Source organism: Watersipora subatra, chromosome 9 (assembly GCF_963576615.1).
Source record: "Watersipora subatra chromosome 9, tzWatSuba1.1, whole genome shotgun sequence".
Taxonomy (NCBI): Eukaryota; Metazoa; Bryozoa; class Gymnolaemata; order Cheilostomatida; family Watersiporidae; genus Watersipora; species Watersipora subatra.
This window is the reverse complement of record NC_088716.1, coordinates 17,177,469-17,202,197: the sequence shown is the minus strand read 5'-3', so window position 1 is coordinate 17,202,197 and position 24,729 is coordinate 17,177,469. Positions and strand designations below refer to the sequence as shown.

At 34.5% G+C, this 24,729-nt stretch overlaps 2 long non-coding RNA genes across 2 annotated transcripts in view; both read left to right on the top strand.

Moving 5' to 3' along the window:
* Positions 1-1,342: 1,342 nt before the first annotated feature.
* LOC137403807 (uncharacterized) overlaps positions 1,343-24,729 on the top strand; it is a 214,628-nt gene continuing 191,241 nt past the window's right edge. Inside the window, exons 1-3 of the long non-coding RNA XR_010979619.1 lie at positions 1,343-1,476; positions 5,100-5,156; positions 6,911-6,967. This is a non-coding gene — a long non-coding RNA (uncharacterized lncRNA). The remainder of the gene's footprint in view (positions 1,477-5,099; positions 5,157-6,910; positions 6,968-24,729) is intronic.
* Positions 9,021-24,328, top strand: LOC137403805 (uncharacterized). The gene is made up of 5 exons (XR_010979617.1): positions 9,021-9,152; positions 12,195-12,311; positions 13,668-13,781; positions 19,302-19,439; positions 24,145-24,328. It is a non-coding gene; the product is annotated as an uncharacterized lncRNA (long non-coding RNA).

Genomic DNA, 24,729 nt, shown 5'->3' with positions numbered 1-24,729 from the left:
TCAAATAAGCTCCTATGGATGGCCAGATCTACATCAACCCCTGAAATGTTCTGTTAGCCAATGTTCTCCGCTAATAACTGTTACTTGTTATTGCTATAATAGTTCAAACAGATTGTGTTGGCACAAGATTGTCCTATCATACGGTAGTTTTCAATTATTATCATGTATGTTTTAATAGGAGTTGCATAATTTCCAATTAGGGATTTTAAATGTTTTTCAATTTGATGAATCCAAACATCTATGTTTAGAATGATTGTGATTAGAAATAATCACTCCAGAGCAACGAGCTATGGGGATCAGTGAATGTCCAATTTGGCACAGCAGACCCTCAATGCAAGAGTAATTACGTAATACCTATGGAGTGTCTCCAGCTGGACAAAGGATGAGAGAAATTAACAGCAAATGACGCAGCAAAAGTGTAGCAGTGCCCAGTTTTGATAGAGACACACTAATTAAGGCAATGCCATTTCACTATCACTCTGAACTTTGACGTTCTTACTTACTCCAATGCTTTTAGTAAAAGGCTTTCAATAAATTTTAAAGATGTTGTATTTACTCAGATATCATATATATTAAACTGAAAAAGAAAAGATTTAACAAAAGTTTTTACTGCTGCCTAATGTAGCAGTGTTTTTAAACTACTGTCATTGACAATCAGTTAGCCATGATGGATTAAGCATGCCGATAGCTTGTGAACTGTATACTGTTTTAAAGCATTGCAGAAAGCCCTGCAGTCTTAAAATAAATTTCATAGACATACCAGATAGGTGAGCCTTCCAGAAAGCATTTAAAAAGCATTAAAAGACACCTATATGCTTCAAATATATTTTTTTCTAAAGCATTTTATGCACTATGCATATATTGTTTTTTAAATTTGTGCTCAAATTCATCCCCGCTTTCATCATTGCCTTTTGAACTAATGATTTGGCAAGTCTCTTGCAGTTGTTGTTTTAAAAAAATAATGATATATTGTATATATATATTATTGTGCACGTGGTAGCGTATAAATTAAAACCATCAAAAATTTACAAATCCTGTAGTGAAGTTTATCTTATCTTGAAATTATCAGTGTGGCACTCCTTTGTCTGCGCATGCTAAGGTGAGGCCGGGTTCAGACCTGGGGACAGCTGCGTAATCTCGACTCATTATGTATCCAACAGCTGGAAAGCAAACAAATTGTGTAGCTGCGTATGGGCATCAAATTAATTTAATTGCGCAAATGACGACATTTCTTTCTGTAGGACATAATAGTCGCGCACTCTGAGCTTGTAGTCCATGAGCGATCGCTTGCATAACAGGTACTCTGTCACGCGTGTCTTAGATGCCATATTGGTTTGAACCAGGCCTAAGTAAGGCTGTAAATCTATCTCATTCCATCTCGTTACAGTCAGGCTTTTAGCTTTAGTTTCTGATTTAGACAAACAAGGATAGGCTAAAACTCTATTTAAGAAATAGGACAGATAGTGGAGGTAGCAGGTATGTGTGCTTATGCTTTAGCTCTGGCTTACCATGTACCTTGGGGATTACATTGAACTAAAGAATTTGTGGTTGTCACTCATCCAAAGTAACAAAAAATTAGGACTTTTATTAGAAGCCTGAATGATTGTAGCCTAACATTTATTTCATGTTCAGGTTTTTAACGCAGTCATTCTGACTTTATATATGTGTTAGTCGTATAACAACTGAAAAGCAGAAAATCAAAGAAGAGAAAGGCTGTTATGAATGCTTAGATATAAAGTTATAGGGAGCAAAAAATATGCAGGTACAAAAACTCACCTGACCGCGCAGGCCAAGACAACATATGTAGTTTTAAAAGCTGAAGATAACTGTAGAAATGTCAAGTGATTTGCAAGAATTGAGAGTCGCTATCCTTGGTAATGTTTCCGTAGATATGGATTACAGAAAAATGTTGTCTTGCTAACTGGTTGCTAGATGCATGCTTTACATTAAAGCTTCAAGGTCGCGAATGATAAGTTTTTCAACTTTTTAAAGATTTCAAGGGATTCAAAAATGTACAGCAACTGTTTCAATAATATGGTTTACAGAAGGATGTTTAAGAACTGAATAGTGAAATGGTATATACAGTCAAACATGGATAACTCGAACTTCAAGGGACCGAGCAAAAGTGTTCGAATTATCAGAGCATTCAAGTTATCAGAGCACTGTCACAAGTCCATATATTTACATATTTATTAGTAGATTCATGTACATATACAAACTATAATATAAATCAAAAGCACAAATGGTTTGTTTCAAATTAAATGCTTCTAATGTAAAGTTTAAAACGTTTTCATAAAAAAGTATAGAGATTTTTCTATCACTTGAGATTGGTTTGTTGTTTGAGGTGATGTTATTGCCAGGACGTTTTTCAGATTGACATTGGCAAAACTTGATCGTTGTTGAAATGCTCAAAAGAAAAGACATTTTTTTCTTTTGGGGTTTTACCCACGATCAATTTTGCCGTTTTTTCTTGAAGTTTATGCAGATTACCTTACTTTACCTGGGATTCGTAAAGAGCAACACTCCTTTCAATTAGAAGTTTTACGAGGTTTTACGGTACATTCTATATCACTCACGCTTGTTTAATAGATACTTATTGAATGTACACACGTATTCTGTGTTTAGGTCAAACGATGAATAGTTTTTTGTAGCTCAGACAATGTATACGTTTAATTACAACATTTTTAAGACGTTTTAAACATTCAACATTCCGACGTTGATTCAACACGGAATCAACGTCGGAAAACTATTCATCACGGGCTAGCCGAGTCACGCACTCAAGGATTTTTGCCACGCACATACAAAACAACATGCGATTTTTGTTTTGTATGTGCGTGGCGAAAATTCTTGCGCGCGTGACCCGGCTAGCCCGTGCTATTCATCGTATCGCAGTATAAATCAAATTTCACCAAACTTTTAGAAAAGTCGTTGACAAAAATATTTTGCCGATGGTGGTAATAACGACGCTTATGAATTACGAAAAGATGAAGTTTACCTCTATGGCTTTGAATAGGCCGTTTCGGTAGCTGTTGGGCAAAGAACAGTTCGAATTAACAGTGTTGAGTTCGAGTTATCTATAGCAATTTATCATTACGTGGGAACGGACCAAAGAAACCGTTCGAATTAACCATGTTTTCGAGCTATCCGTGGCCGAGTTATCCATGTTTGACTGTAATTTATATTGTAATATTCATACAAAAATTATTTCCGTACCATATGCTTATCAAAGCTTCCATTGCAAGGCAAAAGTTAGCAGTAGTTTATTTTTCAGTATAGAAATTTAGGACGAAAAATGGATGTAAAATGAGCAACATTGTATAATGCTAGAACTACATGTAGCATCAGCTTTGCTAACAAGGCTTTGTGAAGGATATTAGATACGCATGACATGAGAAAAATCTTTTACCATGGATGTTTATATTATTGAACGATATTATTAATATTCCCAGTTGCAGATATTACTTAAGAGAAAATGACTATTTTGCCATAAGCTTAGCTTTTGCACATTTTTTTGATTGGCTAATCAACCATGATACAGATACATGCAAAATAATTAAGCTCTCTGTATACACATTAATATGCTAGTTAGCAACAAATTTGTGTGTAGCATTAGCAAAATCAATGACTAAAATTTGCTTTATAGTTTTCCAGTGTGCTGCAGGACCCTTTCTGTCTCTTGTGAGCTTTAGCTTTCAGAGCCAGACATTACCCAGTTCAAGAACTGAAGGTCATAATCTAGTAGCTAGCATTATTTAACCATCCATTTGTATATAGCTGAGGGTATGGCATTATGTAATAGCATGGCTGGGGGTTGTTAGTTCAGGCTAATCCCATCGGCCACTGTCAACACCTCGCTGGCACTTGTTACACGCATTACTCATGCTTCTTTGTCTAATGGTGCGTGTACACTGGCCGATTTTGTCACCCATTTTGTCGAGCACAGACCAATTTGATGAGTCGGTGTCGGCATCGGTAGGTGTGAGCAGAGAGATCGGTGTTGGTGCTGATTTGAAAGTCGGTGTCCGGTGAATCCCAGCAGCTCATCAGCCAATCATAAGCTAGGAGCCTCTGATTAAATGAGCCTAAGCTTTAATGGCAGTTCTAAGTTTATGAAACGAAAGGGCTAGGTTTAATGAGAGGCTAGGAGACTGTCATTAAACTTTCCCTAGTGCTCTTTCTGATAGTGAGCTTTTATTTAAATTAATTAAAAGTGAATAGCCAGTTGTATGACTACTACTAGTACTACTACTAGTTCAACTACATGTACTACTTTAAAGGAATTTGCCGGCCCTTACTTGGCACGATCTAAATTATTTCATACAGAAATAAATTGAGTGTGATTTTATTCAAGGTTTTATTAGCGAAGGAAATTTACTAGCCGAGGAGCGTACGGCCATTCGCTCTGTCTACTAAGTGAGCGTTGCGCCCTTATATACAATAAAATTGCCCGTTCCGGCTAACGGAACCGAGTAGGAACACCAGGTAACAATGTTTAAATGGCCAATAATTAGGCCCGCTAATGCGTTGATATGACAACATAAACGACGACAATTGATAGCCTAACGAGTAACAAGGCTATAATAAAAAGGAAAACACATATAATAAAATATTTATAGACAAAAAATATATACAAACATATAATTACATATAATACAGACTGTCAGAGCTCCCGCAGCTGATCCTGCCATCAACAAAATCTAATCGTCATCGGAAGATTCCATTCGGCATTCAGTAGTTGCTTCTAGCGGTAGTAGTAGGAGCAGTAGTAATAGTGTAGTACTAGTATATAATTTTCCACATCAAACGCGTTGATTTTTATGTGTACTCGTCGTTGCGTGGTTGGGTGAAGGTCAGAACGTCGAAGCGCTGTGATTGGCTGTTGGTACCAAAAAAAATGGTTCGATCGTTGCAATGTAAAGGAGAGTCGGTGTCGGCACCCATACGTGAAATGTCTGAGGTACCGGTCTGAGTCAGAGTATTGGCACCTAATCGGAGTCGGTCCTGGCCAGTGTAAACACACCATAACTTGTGATGTACTGTCTAACTGGTCTTGGTCAACATGAATGCATGCTCACCATCAATTGTCTTTTTTTCTGTAGATTCTGCAATCGTGTTTCGTAATGATGCTATGATGCCTGACTTGCTTTTGGTTGCAGGTATGTACTGACAAGATAAAACAGTGAGACTCTTTTTTCAATTTTATTTTCAGGGTTTAATTATATGGTCTATAATTTTGATAACAACTGTGACTTAGTTTTTAGCTGAACGCCCTCTTTTCTTGTTATTTTGTTACTGTTACTCATGCCAACAAGAAATTTAAAAATCATATTGTTTTAACTAATTATAATAGGAAAGGGTGGAGTACTATTTAAGATAGCGTTTTTCTGTAGACCCACATTACAAAAATCATAATTAGCAATCAATATAGCTCTGGTCATGACATTAAAATTAACATTTTTGTGGTTTAGTGTCATGCTTAGCCTCTGAACATTGATTTCAATGTTTTCCAATGTTTCTAACTTGAAAGTTTTGAACTCTTGAGATTACACCATACTGACCCTCTTATAAAGCTTAACCCTGTCTATAACAAATATGATTTCATCTAGTTCTTAATAGCCTAGCCGAATAACCTTATCCACACTGTGTAGTACTGTCCTGATTGTATTGTGGCTGATTTTTGTTAGTACAAATTAGGGTTTGGCACTAGCAGTGAAACTCACTGAAAATTCATGGGGTTATCTTCTCTCAAATCTTGTAATTAGAAAGTTTGAGTATTTTTATCTTGTTGGCTAGAATTTAGACTGCTGCGTGTGAGATTTGGTGCTTGAATTATTTGAACAGAATGGATTAATGTTGGGTTTACTGGGACTGAAAGATGTGTGATATTCAACAACCAGGCTTGCTACGAACTAATGCAACTATGAAAATAATTATAATTGCATTTCAATATCATGATGACTAAGCTGGTGTCTTGTAATAATTTAGGTTGTACACATAAAACACCATAGATATAGCATGTTTCAGTCAGTTCTACTAGTACAATTAAATATGACATGGAGTCGTGTAGTGTTTTTATAATTTTAGTCTCCATTCTTCTTATTTGAGATTCTGACGCTTGTCGCCAATGTTTTTTGTAGTTTTACATGCAAAATGATAAAAAGTTATTTTCACCTGAAAAATTACAATTTAAGTATATATATTGAACAATACTTAAACTGTTCTATGTACTCGAAGAAGAGATAGAGATAAGGTTTGAGTGATCAAAAAAGATATATGTGCATGCAGGGACAAGAACACTCCAGATAACCTAATCGCAAACCAAAAAAACCTCTGTAGTCATAAAAGCCGAAGAAACTGTAGAAATGTCAAGCGATTGGCAGTAGTCGAGAGTTGCTATAATTCATAATGCTTTGGTAGATATGAATTACTAAATAATTTTTCAGCAAGCTTAGCTTTTGAACCATGATACAGATACATGCAAAATAATTAAGCTCTCTGTATACACATTAATATGCTAGTTAGCAACAAATTTGTGTGCAGCATTAGCAAAATCAATGACTAAATTTGCTTGATAGTTCTCCATGTGCTGTGGGACACCTTTTGTATCTTGCAAGCTTTAGCTTTCAGAGCCAGACATTACCCAGTTCAAGAACTGAAGGTCATAATCTAGTAGCTAGCATTATTTAAACATCCATTTGTGTATAGCTGAGTGTATGGCATTATGTAATAGCGTGGCTGGTGATTGTTTAGTTCAGAGAAATGGCTAATCCCATCAGCCACTGTCAACACCTCGCTGGCACTTGTTTACATGCGTTACTCGTGTGTCTTTGTCTAACTTGTGATGTACTGACTAACTTATCTTGGTCAACATGAATGCATGCTCACCATCAATTGTCTTTTTTTTCTGTAGATTCTGCAATCGTGTTTCGTAATGATGCTATGATGCCTGACTTGCTTTTGGTTGCAGGTATGTACTGACAAGATAAAACAGTGAGACTCTTTTTTCAATTTTATTTTCAGGGTTTAATTATATGGTCTATAATTTTGATAACAACTGTGACTTAGTCTTTAGCTGAACGCCCTCTTTTCTTGTTATTTTGTTACTGTTACTCATGCCAACAAGAAATTTAAAAATCATATTGTTTTAACTAATTATAATAGGAAAGGGTGGAGTACTATTTAAGATAGCTTTTTCTGTAGACCCACATAACAAAAATCATAATTAGCAATCAATATAGCTCTGGTCATGACATTAAAATGAAAATTTTTGTGGTTTAGTGTCATGCTTAGCCTCTGAATATTGATTTCAATGTTTTCAAATGTTTCCAACTTGAAAGTTTTGAACTCTTGAGATTACACCATACTGACCCTCTTATAAAGCTAAACCGTATATAACATATATAAGCTTGTATATAACAATTATGATTTCATCTAGTTTTTAATAGCCTAGCCGACTAACCTTACCCACACTGTGTATTACTGTTCTCATGGTATTTTGGTTGACTTTTGTTAGTAAAAAGTAGTATTATACTCACTGGAAATTCAGGAATTATCTTCTCTCAAATCTTGATATTTAAAAGTTTGAGTATTTTTATCTTGTTGGCTAGAATTTTGACTGCTGAGTTTGAGATTTGGCACAAGAACTCTTTGAGCAGAATGTATAAGTGCTGGGTTTACTCTACTTGAAAGATGTGCAATATTCAGCAACTATGCTTGCTATGGACTAATGCAACTCGGGAAATAATTATAGTTGCATTTAAATATCACGCTGACTATGCTGGTGTCATGTATTAAGTTAGGTTTTACACAAAAAAACACCGGAGATGTAGCATGTTTCAGTCAGTTCAACTTGTTCAATTAAAATGACATAGAATGGTGTAGTGTTTTTATAATTTTAGTCTCCAATCTTCTGATTTGAGATTATCACGCTTGTTGTCAATGTTTTTGTAGTTGTACCTGCAAAACAAAAGAAAATTATTTTTCATTTGTTTTTACAATTTAGGTATAAGGAACAATACTAACCAAAACAGTAAATAATGCAGTATCTCATCAATGTTAGCCCTCTGAACCCTCACAGCTGGTATTACGGAATTGCGTAGGCTGTGGCAAAAACCTTAATGGCGGAATACAGGCTTCCATATGGTTCTGTTTACAAAATATGTTTTTAAGCAACAGCAAAAACTAATAAAATTAATTTTTTCGCAGGATGTTAGATTCTGAATTTCACTTCCATTTGTAACATTTTTCACTTATCTTTATCTACTTCTTTCATTATAATAACACATTTTATTAGAATGATATCGCGAAACAATCAATATGACTCATTCGTTGGTAGGTCATAAATGACTGTGATACAAATGTGGAATTTTATGATAATAAATATAAATTTCCAGTATATTTTGAGTCATGAAAGGATGATGAGTGTGCTATGGATGAATATTATCTGTAAATGTTTAATGAGTGTTTAAAATCGTGCGAACTTTTACAGTTTTAGCCCGAATAATGGTGATATACTGTTTTTTTCTGTTTGATGACATCTGCTGTAGGTTGTCCGACTTTTTGTACTGCTGTTTCACCAAATATCATTGCATTGTTAGCACATTTAGCTATATTTGGTAAAAAATTAATAACTTCGGATTGCTGGACATATTGTCTAGGTTTACTGACACGCATTGATTAGATCGAGCAAGGATCATTGGGTTAAAACTCGGTTTCGTATCATGGATTTTTACAAGTTTGTATTTATATTTAACAACTATGATATTATCTTACATGTATTTACATAGCATTGTCTAATTTATTTGAAAATTAGAGCTTTAACTAGCAAATGTGGTTGCTGTCTAATGACACAGGCTTGGGTAATATTTCATACCAAGGGTTAGTACAAAGCCATTTGCATAGCTATTCATCCATAACATCTCGTGTATTGCTTTTCATTTGACCAGCACTTTATGTATTTCTATATCAAATTCATTGACATACACACTGGTGGTGACTCACGGTTCTTTCATCTATATAGGCCTGGGTGGTCATCAAGGTTCTCTTCCTTGCATTGTCTTCCGGAAGATTTTGGCGATGAGTAGATCATAAATGTCAGTTGAACGCTTCTTCCCTGTCATTAGACACGTACCCAACCTAATTTTGAACAGCTGGTAAGTCGTCATTGACTACTTGACTTGATGGGCTTTGTACTTAATGACCTTCCATATACTCTCAACACATTAGTCATAACTTATAATAAACTTTCATGGGTAGCAAAATCGTAAATGATACAGAATTTGAAGCGAACACGAGTCAATACACAAACCGGCTATAGGAAATCAATTGATTCTTCAGAAGATTGCGTCAGTCTACCCCAAACCTTCAAAATAAATATATTGATATATATATATATATATATCATATATATATATATATATGTTATATATTATATATATATATATATATATATATATATATAACAATAACCAATAAATAGATTTAAGAATTCAAGCAATTTATGTTTACACAAATTCTGTACCATTCACTATCTCACTACCCACTTTCGCCTTGAAATTCTAGAAAATTAGAGATGCGAGCTTGCAAGGTGGTTTTTGATGTATCACTAAATGCCCAAAGATGCGAAAGGCCAGTTACGGAAACTACATCACTTGGTTTTCCCGTCAGGTCTGCTTCAGATTTGTTTTAAAAAGGTTGGCTGAAAATGAGAGTATAAGCAAATCGAGAAGTTTCCAGCCAGGAAGAGATGATTTAAAAATTAAAATGACGAAAAAATAGAATTAGCTCTAATATAAGATCAGAACGTATTTTTCAAGAATGCTTTATTAAGCTGAATTCAGTTATATTAAATTTATACTTTAAGTTTGTTTATGCGATGCCACAAAAGTGTAGCGCACCAAGCGTGTTGCATCAGGTCTCTCTCTCACAATCATTAGTGCTATGATTCTCTGAAAGGTAAGAACTCCATACGGTATGCTACTGTATGGACTTCTGCATACTGCCACTACTCAAAATTGTGTTGTACATAATACTGCTACATTTTAATGCAGACCATAACCTTTACATAGGTATTTGTAGCCTTGGGGGCATGGGTATAGAACATGAATAGATAAAATCATGTATTTTTTCATTGTAATATCTCTTATTGGTAGTTTTTTAGAGGATGGCAACACAATAATTTATCTTTAGTTAATTTATATAAAAAACATTTTTGAGATAGGACTTTAAGAAAATTAACTTGCGAGCTTTTGTCCCAGAATGCATTTTGCTCTCATATCAGACATGACTGTACAGTAGGCGCTGCTAAAATGAGATGATCAGTTCTAGGAACGTTTACATGATAAGGATTTTTCATTATAAGAATTTTAACATACATGTAAATTGTCTAAACCATTTCAGGACCTTTCCAAACTCGCTCATGTGAGAATCCGACCTAAATTCTTTGGAATGTATTGGCGGTGCCTTAACTGTATTATTGGTTTTCATCGACAACTTTTCATGATCAACCTCATTGGTTTAATAGACCATGATTGTGGTAATTTGACAATAATTTGATGAAGAGCGCATAGTTTTGACGGCGACAGCGACTTACAACAATTGACTAAGAAAAAATAGTTTCACTATAAAAAAGCGATAGTACATTTTCGTCATCTATTCGTTCTTAAGAGCTCAAGATTGCAACTCTAACTCGTGACATTCAGATGCACCGACCAATAGCCTTAAAGTATTTATCAACAATTGCACTGCTATATGTACCTATTCTCTGTTCCGTTGTCACTTCAGACAAATTATCACAAGAGTCAGAATGTCATGGAAATTGTGTGTATTATATGTATAATGCTTTATGTACAGTGTTGGGAAAAAATCTTTGTCTGCCTGTTTAAGTAAGTGTAGCACTGCAATAAATTCATCATAATTTGGAAATATTTTGCGCCGCATACATAAAACCCTGTATCAAAACAATCCTAATGAGCTGAAAAATAGAAATAACTAGATTTTAAAATTGCCAAATATCTTCTATTGTATCAACCGCTGCCTACTAATTCACACTGCATACCAGAAAATATGTCATGGCAAATTTCGTTATTATCTCTTCTTTAATTATTTTCTAAATTGAAAATAACAGTCTTGTACTGTTATGGACCCAGGAAAAAGCCATTGGGGTTGTTTAGCATTTTAATAATTTATCTGGTAGCCTTTGCAGACTATAACCATTCTGCAGCCTTAGGCATGCTGTGAACAAGCCTCACGAGTGCTTGAGTGTTCATAATCTGAAACCAGCAATCATGTTGGACAGCTGGTTTTTTCAAACGCCTTGATCGTGGTAGATCTTTGGTGGTTTGATGCTGCATTCATTTCTTTACCACTTAATTTTCTTTAGATTGAAATACTCTAAGCTTCTTCGCTATTTTTCTATTGCTCAGATTGCCCATCGTATGCAGGCGAATGATGAGGTCGTTGACACATTTCTTATCCATGGTTGATGTTGACGCTGGTATGAATTCTGGGGTCTCTAGCTGTTCCTCTTTTAACAAGCAAAACTGTAAACCTTTGCTGCACATGCTGTCCAACAGGATCTCTATTGTTGTGATAATATTCCACTTGAAAATTAATAATGTCATATTGCGTTTGAAAATGAGTTAATAAGCACTGATTCACATTGATTGGCCTATAAATGATTATTGATCCCTGATTAACCGTAATTTTATTACTGATGGTGTCAACAAGATCTAATGTTAATTTACTTTTAAATGATGCATGGTTTGTCAGGGTTCAATCCCTCTACATGACTACTACAACAAATTTACCTAAAATGGGCAGTGAGGTTTGAGGTGGACAAATACTTTCTGACACCGCTGTATGTCGCTTTCTTTTCTCGCAGGTGTGGCAAGACAGACTAACACTCAAATCAAACTTTAGAACTTGCCCGATGATACACTTTAAGTTATATGGAGTTTTTTTACGCGGTACGAAGCAAAAACTTCACAAAATTGCCCGACTTTTTCTAGAATTTATGCTATAGGAGGTATACGTTATAGGAGCATATACTTTACTCTAAAAGACCATGTGAGTTTGTGAGGTACAAATATCATGTTTAAAGTGTGCAATAGCTCCTATGTAGGATACTTTTGCTCCCTCATCACTAATTGAACTTGAAAGTTTATTGTGTATTATCTAATTTTTATCACTTTTAGCCTTGCTTGTCCTCTAGCGCAAAGCCGACCTATTGCTCCTAGATGTGACTCTGGCACTTATGGAATAAAAGTGCAAGCTGAGTTATCAGTAAAGATTTTGACAGAACTGTTCATGAAGTGAGTGTGAGAGTGCTTTAATTTCAATGCTGTAGTTTATCCCATTTTCTTTCCACTTAACATGGAATGTTTGATTAGTACGATATTTTAGGCAGTTTGAGGCCGCTTGTTTTTGGGACAATGTTTAATTATGACTGCTGATGTACTGGCAGTTAAGACATTTGAAAAGCTGATAATGGTGTTTTTATAAAACCCCGACAACAAATTCAGAGTAATTTTTTGCTTTGTAGCATATTTGACTCAATAGAACAAGTGTTATCGCTGAAGCATTCTCTTAAGGTGAAAACAAATTAGGCGATAATTAGAGCGATATTGCGTTAGAGCTAATCTGCGTTAAAATTCACTCAGCGTGTTCATGCAGAGCGATAAAGCTAGAATTTCTCTACACAACTTTATTGCTAACGAGATGCATTTCGATTGGTTAGTTCTTACCAGAATGTAATTTTACGGCGGGTAATTATTTCTTACCGATGTTCAACAACGTACATCAGCTCCAATTTTCTATTTTGTTACAAAACATCTTCAGAACGAACACTCAATTATTCATGAATTTAATAATAGCACTCCCGGTTCTGTCCATCATAACATAATTAAAAAAAACCGAGTTGAAAACCAACATCCGGAGTCAATCGTTGCGCCGGTTGACCATCTTGAGAATGGTAAATATTTAATATATTAAATATGAAAAACCACTACAAAATAAAATATGTATAAAAAATTGTAAAAAACAATACAGCTAAAAATACAAGAATCGTTTTTCTTTTGTCTTCTTGTAGTGTAGGCAGTGTACACTCTTTGAAAGGGAGATAGGTTTAATAACAAATGTGGAGGTTGTTTATGTTGTAGCCTAGATGATGACATTTTGACTGGCCTAAATTTATCAACAACTCCGAAAAAACTAATGATACAGATTTTTATTGGCAGTTTGTGAGCGTGCTCTTTATATCATTTGCTAGTAAATCGCTCAAGTGTGTTTATGCACGCACCAGCGATATCTTCGCCCTCATGACGCTTGCAATAAAATCGCCTAGTGTGTTTGGACCTTAAAAGCTCCTTGCTATATTTTCACAAAAGACGAATATACCTAAACCTATACATATACTGATAAGGTAACTTACCTCCTCAAATAGAGTTGGCGTTCATTAAAAAGATGGCGCTCGATTTTCAAAGCAATCTCCTGATGTGGTCCCAAATAGCGGTGCCAATCAAATCAAGGTGCATTCAAATATAGGTTAAACGGTAGCTCACTTTCAACATTTTTTCCAATACCAAATTGAAGGTGGTCAGAGACTCTGTGCATAAAGTCCTCATCAACTTATTTTTTCATACAATGTTAAAATCTTTGTTCTTTTGTAGAAGTTGTTTAATCTGGAGAACGAAGATGAGCTCACCACGCAGAACTATTGTTCTTTAATCATGTTCTCACAGAACTAATCATATTGGCCTACAAGTGTTTTGAAAAACTGAAGGGTAAGTTGATGAGTCCTCTACTTTTTGTAGTCCTAATCTTCTGATAATTAAATTGGGCTTTGATGACTAAAGTGAGCTCTGGAGACTGCCGTCATTACATTGGGTAGTTGGCTACACTAAAATACTATAGCACTGACAATCCGCAAAAACAGTAAAACAATAGTTATGAAGCAAAATAACCATGTATGTAGTGGCATGTACAATTGATATTTAAATTGTACAAATACAATATCAAAGTATCAAAATATTAACCATTTTTTAAAGATTGAATGTATTTCTGAATGAGTGTAGCCTGGGTTTTCCGAATGGAAAAAGTCTAAAACACAGTCAGATTTTGGTCTAGTCCATTAACTGAGTGCGTACAACAGGCTGCGCAGTGCAGCTCAGCACAATGTACGCTTATAACCAAGAGCAACGCGCTAAAAAATATTTGTACAAAACATTTCTTATTAGTGAGTAGGCAATTAGTTAGCCGGTCATATGTGTACCTAATAGAAAAAAACCAATCGCCATCCTGCATCTAACTAATAGAAAATACGTTAACAGCCAACAGCGACGAAAGTTTTTTGAGAATCATTATTTTTGTTTTTACAGTTTATTATTGCAATAAACAGCTGTGTTAGACCTTTACAGCTACCAAGGTTTTAGAAATGGGCAATAAATAAACCTTTGGAAAATGGACTACTGATTGCTACTTATTGTATCAGCAAAAGAGGATGAGAACCTGACCAAGCTCATACTGCAACACACTTTTTAGATTTTTTGTCGGTAACATTAGGCGTAAAACCTTCTGCTGATTAATGTGTATGTTAAAAAACTCTGATAGGCGGTGTGGTTCATAAATAGGGCCATCTTAATCTGAGGGCACACTTCATTGGTGAAAATTAGGTCTTTAATAAGAGCCATCACATGTAGGACAAATTAATGTACCAAAGTCTGTTCTATTCTAATAAAAAGTGTATTACGTTATTCAATAGAAAAATGATATGGTAATGCTGCTACCACTACCAGGCACAATAGCCTTTTAGCTTTTACTTTGAAACAATTTTTATTTACCCTTTATGGCCACAATGTTTGCGCTTTAATTCTGGAATTGTCTGTTTGTGTAATAATGTTCTATCTACCAATCTTTCATACAAATAAAAGTGTCCTCAAGAACCCTGGCCATCATTTTTAGCTGTTTTTTATGAAATCTAGAGGCATTTGAAACGTTCTCTCTTCCAACAGCGTCCATAATTTTTTAACCTTGTTCTTAGCATTTTACAACATATTGAAGGGTAAAGTAACAATTTGTTCAAAACTTCATGAACTTGTAGTATGGCTCTTACTCGGTTTTTTTTACACTAATCCTGCTTATAAAAATGCTGATGAAATGCAGTTGCATTTAAGTTCTGCATAAATTGTCTAAATTGTTTTTTATCACGGCTTCATTAACAAATTAAAGACTTGGTAAATTTTGATCTTGCAGCCATTTTTCCTAATTGTGCACGCAGTATGATGCTCAATTACAACAAGGCATGAAGTAAATGTAATACGAAGCAGTTTTTGCACTGATTTCTTATGTCTTATTTTTATGTTGAAGCTGTTTCAGTGTGAACTCTTAAACTACCAATAGTACAGCTCGTTTGGCAATGTGTTTCTGTATGGCCAAGTGCTGCATGATGCGGCTTTAGCAAGCTTTTGTACAAATTGTTTCCGAATACTGATTAATTAGTAAATTATCTTATTACATCTATACCTGATTGAAAAAAGCTATTATTTGCATATGTTGAGCAAATAAGAATGCGTTTACAACCTGAGCATAGTTTTGCTTTGCAAAAACTTGTTTTATGAAATCTTCTTACTGATGACCAGTAATTTCAGAAGCAATACAGCCATAAATGGTTACTAACTTTAGATCTATAGACTGAGCAACTTTATTGAGCAATAGTACTAATGAGAGTAATTATGTTCATCAGATTAATTAACATGTAAACTAATAATATTCATAAATCATCCGACTAGAGTTTTGTGCTTACCTCACAGTAATTTCAAAATGGACGTAAAGTGGTCCCTCTCACTCGACAACTCGTTTTTAATATTTTTGGGGGCATGAACTAACATAAAAACTTATGCTGACAAACTTGCTATAAAAATATTGTTAATAAACAATTGGGGTGTAAAGTTATAACCATTTATACACTCTTTTAGAAATTAAGTTTCACGAAACACTTATGTCGCGGTAGAGAGATCCATTTGGTAGTAAAGGAGTTGAAGTTATCAGCAGGTAGATCATATGGGTTGCGGTCACAGAAACCATGGTTAAGTCGCAAATCACGAAGTTGAGTTATTCGACTTTGAAGTTGCACCAACTGAACTTATAATATTGGTAACAAATTTTGTAACCTGAAGGTCTGGACCAATCAAAGTGTGATCTTTCTTAATCTGAAGTCAGTTTAGCCAATAAAAGTATTTTACCATCGAAAAAAAACTTAAAACCGTTGCTATGCTAAACAAAAAGTACTGAAAAATGGTGTCCGCTAAAAATAATTGTTTCTTTTTAGCCGATTTTAAAGGTAACTTTGACATTTTGGATGCTTGTAATGAGTACTTTGGTATTCTAACTGATGTCAAAAGCAGTGAAAGTAAAGGGAGTTGTGGTGATATTTTCCTAACGATTCTTACAAGATTACTACAATATTTAATAATAAGAATAATTATTCAATTTTTATGAAATTATAATCAGATTTAGTTATGAGAATAATTATTCGAGTTTGCAAGGTCGAAGTATATAATGACCGATGGTGTGCAATATGTTACTGTGGTTAATTTTCTAAAGATTTGGTTGATGATTTGGGTGTGCCCAATATCGCGATACAATCAAACTGTTTTTAATATCTGCAAAAATAAGTAATACACTTTCTTATAAATATACAGCTATTTCTTTGACAACCAGCTAAAATCTGTTTAGATTTTTAAATTCAGCATAGCTTTTTGGATCCAAGTACAGAAATCTAGATAAATATCACAATATCTTGATATTGGTTGCTATGTTGTTTTGAAATGTAAACAAAACTTTACATTGGTTTTCGTTTCTCAAACTTTAATACCAGTTTTCTTGGAACTATGTTTTTGCACTAATGGTAAACGTGCTTCAGTTTTTTGACCATATAATCTGCTGTAATTAGGCTAGAATCAAAATTTTGTTTGCTAAATCTTGTAATCCCGACTTACCATGAATTCTGTGATCATGACACATATTAATAGTTAATGCACTGTTTGGAACTTATAGTGCTATTGTAGAACTACAATAAAAAATATGTCATCACTAACAGAAATTAACTACCAGTTTTGATTTTGTATAGGTGTCTTGTTTTCTATTACAGATTTTAATGTGTTTGCAGGACAAAATGAAGCAACTGCAAGAGGTTTATCATAGAATTTATTTCAAATTATGTTCTTATGATAGAACTTTCCGTAACAAACTTTCATTTGGCTAATACTTGTATCCATTTTTGACTAAAATAAGTTGAACCAATTTGTTTCACTCCTACTACCTGCCCTAAATTGGTGCAAATGGTCATCAGAAATGTGCTTTCTTTGCGCTGCTAAAATGGCCCATTAAATGTACTTTAATTTGATGAAAACTCAAATATTGGTTAATTATTGGCCTTTCCAAAATACCGTAAAATACTCATCTGATTTGCATGTACGACTTAGCTGCCCAAGTTGTCAATGCATGGTACTGGAGTTTGTTATCATTTTGCTTGTTGAAGGTTGACTTGCAACAAAATTTCATTACGGTTATTTGGTATCAAAAGATTCACCATGGCTTACTCTGCTGTGTTGTGGGTGCAAAATATGGAGAACTGTGATTACAAGCTCTTAAAAGCTAAAAAAGAAACAGTTAATCTCCGCGATCCCGAAACCGCCGTAGATTGGAATCAATTCATTTCTCTGACATAGTAAAATGATTTGGTTATTGTTTTGACACAGGATCTTCTCACATGAATTGTAAGTTCCGTAAAAGGCTCAATATAAAACTTCTTGTAGCACTAATTTATGACATAAACTTTGGGTTTCGCCAAAGAGCTCTTACCAAATATAGATGCTCGCTAGTTTAAAATTTCGTTTTGGGTTGATCTAATCGTCTAGTCGCAATCTGATCATGTGACCCATGCTTCCTGCCAAACAGCGCGCATAATTTCCGCAGCATTTTTTTGACTATCACAGGTGACCAACAGGCTTGTCATGCTTATCAGATGATGATATGCATTCCTTCGAGCTAAGGTTAAAAATTAAACCATTTTTTACGGTAGGTTTTGAGATATCAGCGCTCAAAGTGACATCAATACAGTGATGAGGAAACAGATGCTTGAGGACAATAGACATCGTTTCATTGAATGCGTGAAGTGTAATTGTGAAAATATTTGAATGAATGAGGTTGCATGAAAGTGTAAACAGAAGCCATCTTGTTGAGCTACGTTCCATTTGACCCATGTTTGGAACGGGATTCTAATCTTCGGCAATTTCGTGATGGCGGCGATTAACTTTTCGCTTTTGAGCTTTTAAGAGCATGTTATTACATTTCTACATATATTGCACATGCAACACAACAGAGTAAGACATGGTGAATCTTTTGATACCAAATAACTGTAGCGTGAATTTTGTTTCAAGTCAACCTTTAAGCATTAGTAATCTTTTAGAAAAATGACAAGATTTTCTTTAGGAAACATACCTTTCAAGCAACAAAGGTATGCGAGTGCCACTGTACGTAATTTTGATTAATATTCTTAAACTTCATAATCATTCTTAGTATTGACTAAGTATTATTGCTTTTTAGTTTGTGTATTTTCTTATGTAATTATTATCTGTGAATGTTTAGCTGAAGCTTGTGCAGAGCTGTCATCAACAACAATTTAGTTGAATGTCATTTACTAGTTATTCCGTTTTACAAATTGGACTATGCCTTGTGAAATAACTGCTTTATTTTAATTGTGTATACAGCTCCTATTCACCCTTGCATGTTTATAGTTGTCATGTTCTTGCATTCTGGTTGCCTGTCCACTGACGATAGCACTTGTACAGACTATATGTAAGCATAGTGTCTGGGATAGGAACTGAAACTCACAGTTAAAACCTATGGTGACCAGCTCTAAACTTTACTTTGCAATAATATCTAAAAGCCAAGTCCAGATCAGGGTCAGACTACTGACTATCAATTTTACGAATGAGTAATTGCTTTTGAAATACCACTTCAATAATTGAAGTCCTTTTTTTTAATAGAATATGAATAAGTTTTTACATTGCTTAACTCGCGTTCTTCTATTGCCTACAAATCACAATGGTGACAAATATCAAAGCTGGGATTGAGAGTCATAAGCTAAAAAATCAGATGCACTTCTGCTTGCTCAGTTTTTTCCTTTTTTTGCAGCAAGCAATGAGCTTTCAATTGATTAGCTATGAAAAGAGTTTAATTTAAATCGGAAAATCATTCATTCAAAAAATGTGATATTTCTATTTTGTTATTACTAATTGCAGGGTGTTGCTATAACATGTTCTGCACCCACTCTGGTGCTAGACAAGTTATCTAAAGAATTGGCGATTCAAGGTTACAAAAGCTTACATATTTGGGGAGGTTTCTGGTCAGAGGAGAGCGGACAAAGGAACTTAGTGAAGGTAAATTAGGGTGTCAAAACACCAAAATATTGAGTGACATAGAATGAACCTTGGTGGAAAACAATATTTTTTTAGATGTATTTTACAAATATTGAGATGAAAAATTTTGTGCTAGTCCGAAAATTTCAATAATATGTATTTGGACGATGTATCTAATAGTATGCAACAAGCTATAGCTTTTTTTAACTCTGAATGACACTCGTATTGCTTAACTTGCATTTTTGTACCATTTACAATCTCTGTTTGTGAGAAATGTACCTTTTGTTCCAAATCCTGTTCGGCCTGTCATAGCTGTTTTTTGCAGTCACCATTCAATTTTCGGGATTAACGGGGACCAGGGTCTTTTGTGGACAGTGAAAACCCACAAAATAAAAAGTAATGTTTTTAAGTATATACATAAATAAGCCAAACTTTAAGGCCAAAACACTTGCATTGTTTCATAAGCATAATGTATTTGTTTCCTATGTGAAAAGTAAACTTAAGTTCCTTTCATTGACTTTTAGGTCATATTCTAACTTAAATCCAAGTATTTTAACTCAAATTATGAATTTTTTGTAGTATGGGCATAGGTCAGATTTTTATCTGGTTGGAATAGCTGTACAGCAAATTTTGCTATAATGTACATATATACCTATTATAACGCAAATTCCTCTCAATGTAAATAATTTATGTAAAGCTTTTGTTTGACCAACATAAGTAATGCCATATAGGGTAAAGTTTCAAGTTGGGGAAAGTTCCCAAAATTATTAACAAAATTTTCATAGTTGTCCTTAAAAATATCGCTTACATTCTTGCCAAACTTGAGCAATGATAAGATGCATAGGGTTCGCTATTATAGATACCAATACATTGTTAAACTAGTTTGTCATTAGAGATTGTCATTTTTGTCAAAAATATGTAAAATGATTCGCCTCGCAATAAATCAGAAATATTTGAAGGGGATCTATCAGTGAAAGCTTTGGAGTGTTAATACAGACGGTTTCCTACTTACGAACATTCGAGTTACAAACAACGGTACATACGAACAGGTCTGCGCGTATATTCATCGATTATATTGACGGTATTACCGACTTATTAGCGGCAGAAAGAGGCGCTACATAGAAGCATCGCCCAGCATCCACCTTCCTCTGCCCAGTTCGTTGCAGGGCATAAGTGCGTGAACGTATCTCCAGTGCGCAAAGAACTTTTTTATTTTTCCTGTATGTATTGTAAAGGAGTTTGCCGACCTTTACTTGGCACGATCTAGACTGATAAATAAAAAGAAGAGAGTGTGTGTAGTTTCATTCAGCTTTTTTATTAGCGAAGGAAATTTCACTATTCGAGGAGCGTACATATATCTGCTCTGTTCAAATAAATGAGAGCGCTCCGTTATATTCAGTAATATCAACTGTTCCGTCCTAACGGCAAACGGTGAGAACACCGGCTAACAAGGTGAATAAATAGGACCGCTAGCGAGTTGGTATGACAACAATAAAAGTGACGATAAATGATAGTGTTATAACATGATATCAGATATAACAATAGCATAACGAGTGAAACAACGGTATAATAAAAGGACGACAAATAAAAAAGGACAACAAAGATAAGTTCTAGCATAACGATTAAAACAACAATATAATAAAAAAGGACAACGCATACGATCAATAAGAAATGCTGTGTCATGGCCCGGCGTCCACCACAGTATTCTCTCCATTTTATTAAAAAGTTTTTTCAGTACAAACAAATTTACAGGTTACCTATACAAGCCTTAAACATACTAATATAAACCTTCAATATACTTATATACGTGTAGGCCTTAAAGAATAGATAAAGCATATTATTTTTATAATTTATTATTTATCTTGAGGTGTTGACTGATGTTCTAAAAAAAGAATCAAGGAGATTGACCAACCAGAAGCTGAGATATAGCCAGCCAAACACAGGTCTACCAAAAAACATAAGTTTTTTGGTAGTCATCAATATATGACGTATGAAATCGACTCGTGTGCCATTGGTCAATTAAGCCAACTAATGCGCTCTCCTATAACAATCACGGCGTTTTAATTGGTCTAATCCGTGAAAGTATAAAACAATCAAATTGGGCCTAACAATCATTGCTCTGAGAATTCCGAACCAGTCCCTCTGACGTGTAGATTAGTTTTAGAATAAAATAATTACACGCATCTATTATTTCGCAACATTCTGCTATCAATTTCTACAAATTATATTAGTTACATCATTTATTCTATACGCAGTTATATTATTATTTTGTATAATATGCATTATGATTATAATACTAATCATAAAAAATAATCATAGATAAGATAATAGATCAATAAAAAAATCAAATCAAAAGTTATCGTTTTCTTTTTTTACAGCAAGAGCAGCACGGTCAAGTTATTCTTTATAAGATTATGGCTGTAGTGAACTTACAGTCTGTTAATAGTGACGATAATCATGAAAATCAACTAAATGCTGCGGTAGATACACAATAGAAAAATGTTGAATGAAAAAAAATTCACATTCTCATTTCTTATTCTAAACGACTTGCAATCGCGGATGTCGCATATAGATTATACACGCGCCGTTCTTTGAACAAAGGATCTTCGGAGCATATCCGTGGAGATCGAGTTAAAATTTGAAGCACAATAGTCAAAATATGCTTTTCTGTTTTGACAAATCACGTCGAGGGGTTGTGGGCAAATGCCTTTACCACATAATGTTTGCTTGATTTTCCTGAGAAACCAGAGCTAGTCTGTAAATTATTTACTATCGCGAGTAGCTTTTCACATCTGGTAGCCAAAACAATCATTATACGTAAGGGCGGTAAGGGTGCACAACTCCGGCACTTGAACATTAAGTCGATTTTATACGTCACAGTTTTCGGGATTTTCGAAGGGTTTTCCTTTGATTCTTTATTAGGTAGACCTGTGTTTGGCTGGCTATATCTCGGCTTCTAGTGGGTCAATCTCCTTGATCTTTTTTTTAGAACAATAGTCAACACCTCAGGATAACTAATAAAGCATAATAATATTATGCTTTCTCTAATCTTTAAGCATAAGTTATAATACAAAATATAGCACTGAAGCAACTTACGAACAAATTCACTGTACAAACAATTGTTCGGAACGTAACTCGTTCGTAGGTTGGGGACCGTCTGTATACTAAGCTGAATATCATGATATCTAGTCTCATCAAAATCTATCTTGCTCCCAAGCTCTTCCCGACGATGGATAAATGATAAGTCATACAGACACTGATTTTACTTTGTTAGCTAGCCGCAACAAGTAGCAGCCTGTCTCTTGTGGCTTTTATTCACCTCACCTTCTGTTTGATCTCCAAATTCATGTTTACTACCTTCAAAACTGAATGTTTTTTAATTGTCAAATCAGTTGATATGAGCATCAGAGTTAAATTTTTTGCTGAGCTAGAATTTATTTTGGTCATCTCAAATAGTCTACGAAGATGAACTGTTATAAACGAGCGCATTTGCACAGACATGCTAATGGCAAAGAGTAGCTTTATCATATAAGCAGAGACTAAATGGTGTAAACAAAAGCTGAAAATCTGTTTTAATAGAAACTTCTAAACTATTTAAAGAATTTCAATAATGTCTATATAATTAATGATTAATGTATAATCCTAAATATTTAGGATTTGTTTGGAGTGCACGAGAGGACAACTCTGCTTTGCAGAGTAACCTGGCAGTAACCCTATGCTTAATTTGTACATGTATGCATTGCAGTGAAAGACATATTCATACACACCAACCTTACAGTGTTAAAAGCCAACTGAATGAAAAGGGACTTTTATTCTATTCATAGTCAAACTGTGCATGGAAAAAATTGACCGTGTAGACAGTTAGGAATTTTACTCAGCTCAAGATTTTGAATCAACTTGGCTTGTACCAACAAATACCCTGGCAGTGTAGAGTGCTGTAAAAGATTATCAGTTGCAATAATTATGCATTCAAATATTGCAAATTATTACAAGGTTAATTAGCATAGTTTTTGTAGTGTCAGTCTAGCAAGGTAAATGTTGCAAGTTCAAATCCAGTGGGATGCAATATTTTTCCATTATCCAACGATGGCTTTATATGGACAGACACGGTTCTTAACACAGTACAGGCTGAATGTGTAAAATTTTGTAGATTTTGGTGCATTTTGCTTAAAAATAAGAGGAATGGTAACGCTGTAATTATTAGTTTGTAAAATAAAGCTTTTCTTAACCCAACTATTCATTACATTTTATATTTAAAAGATACCATTCTTACCTAATAGTTTGACAAAAAAGCTTTAGCTTAAAAGAAAGCATTAATGATAATGTTTGTTGTTTTTTACTTTTATTGAGTTAACTTGTGTTAACAACATCGAAACAAGAATTTTTTAAGGCTTACTAGGTTAATTTTTTTTTAGGCATAACATCAACATAGTGAGAACTGCAATATCTTTAGGGCAAACATAATTATGCAGAGTTTCAGTAGGAAAGCATCTTCTGTGTGACCTACATTTAGTACAGCCACCAATATAGCTAGCTGCAAAAGCCTACTCTTCAAGTTTCTGGCCAATCTCCTAAGCGTTCTAAAACAACATGATGGAGCACACTTTTTAGTCAGTATTGTTTTAAAGCTGGTTTGATATCTTGGGAAAGTCTGTAAAATGAGTAGTGTTCAACATTCTCCTAATTTTTAACTATACTAACAGGTTAATAACTGGTTTCTTTGCAGGTAGAGCAGCATATTTACCAGTGGAGGCAAAGTGGTCTGGATTGCCTAACCTTCAAACAACAAGTTGATGTTCAATTTCCAAAAAGGCATCCAGTGACTGGAATGACATCCAACCTTAAAGTTCTTTCTGTAGCTGGGCGTGTCTACAATCAGCAAAGTTCTCTTGCGAATCGCTTCTAAGATCTCTAGCTAAAATCATATTTAAACGTTGTGCAGAGCCATTAGTTACAGCTACCACAACTTCACACATTATACTCGAGGTGCCAGGAGATGGTCACACAATTTGCAAGACAATTATAGAGTTCAGTGTTTTGAAGCTCTACAGCTTTATTTGACAGAAATAAAATAGTCCACTTTTGTTGATAAATGTTTTATGGTATTCTTGTGAATGCTTTGATTTTTAATCTTTTGGTAATGTAACAGCTGTTTGGCCTGCTTTTGATAGGTTGCTCCATTTGCACTAAAGACTTTTAGATTTATACAAACTCATTGTGTTGTAAGAATATTTTATTTGTCACCGTTGCACTCACTTGAGCAAATTGTTTGACGTACTTATATTGAGCTTTCCTTTTCTGTAAACTCAAC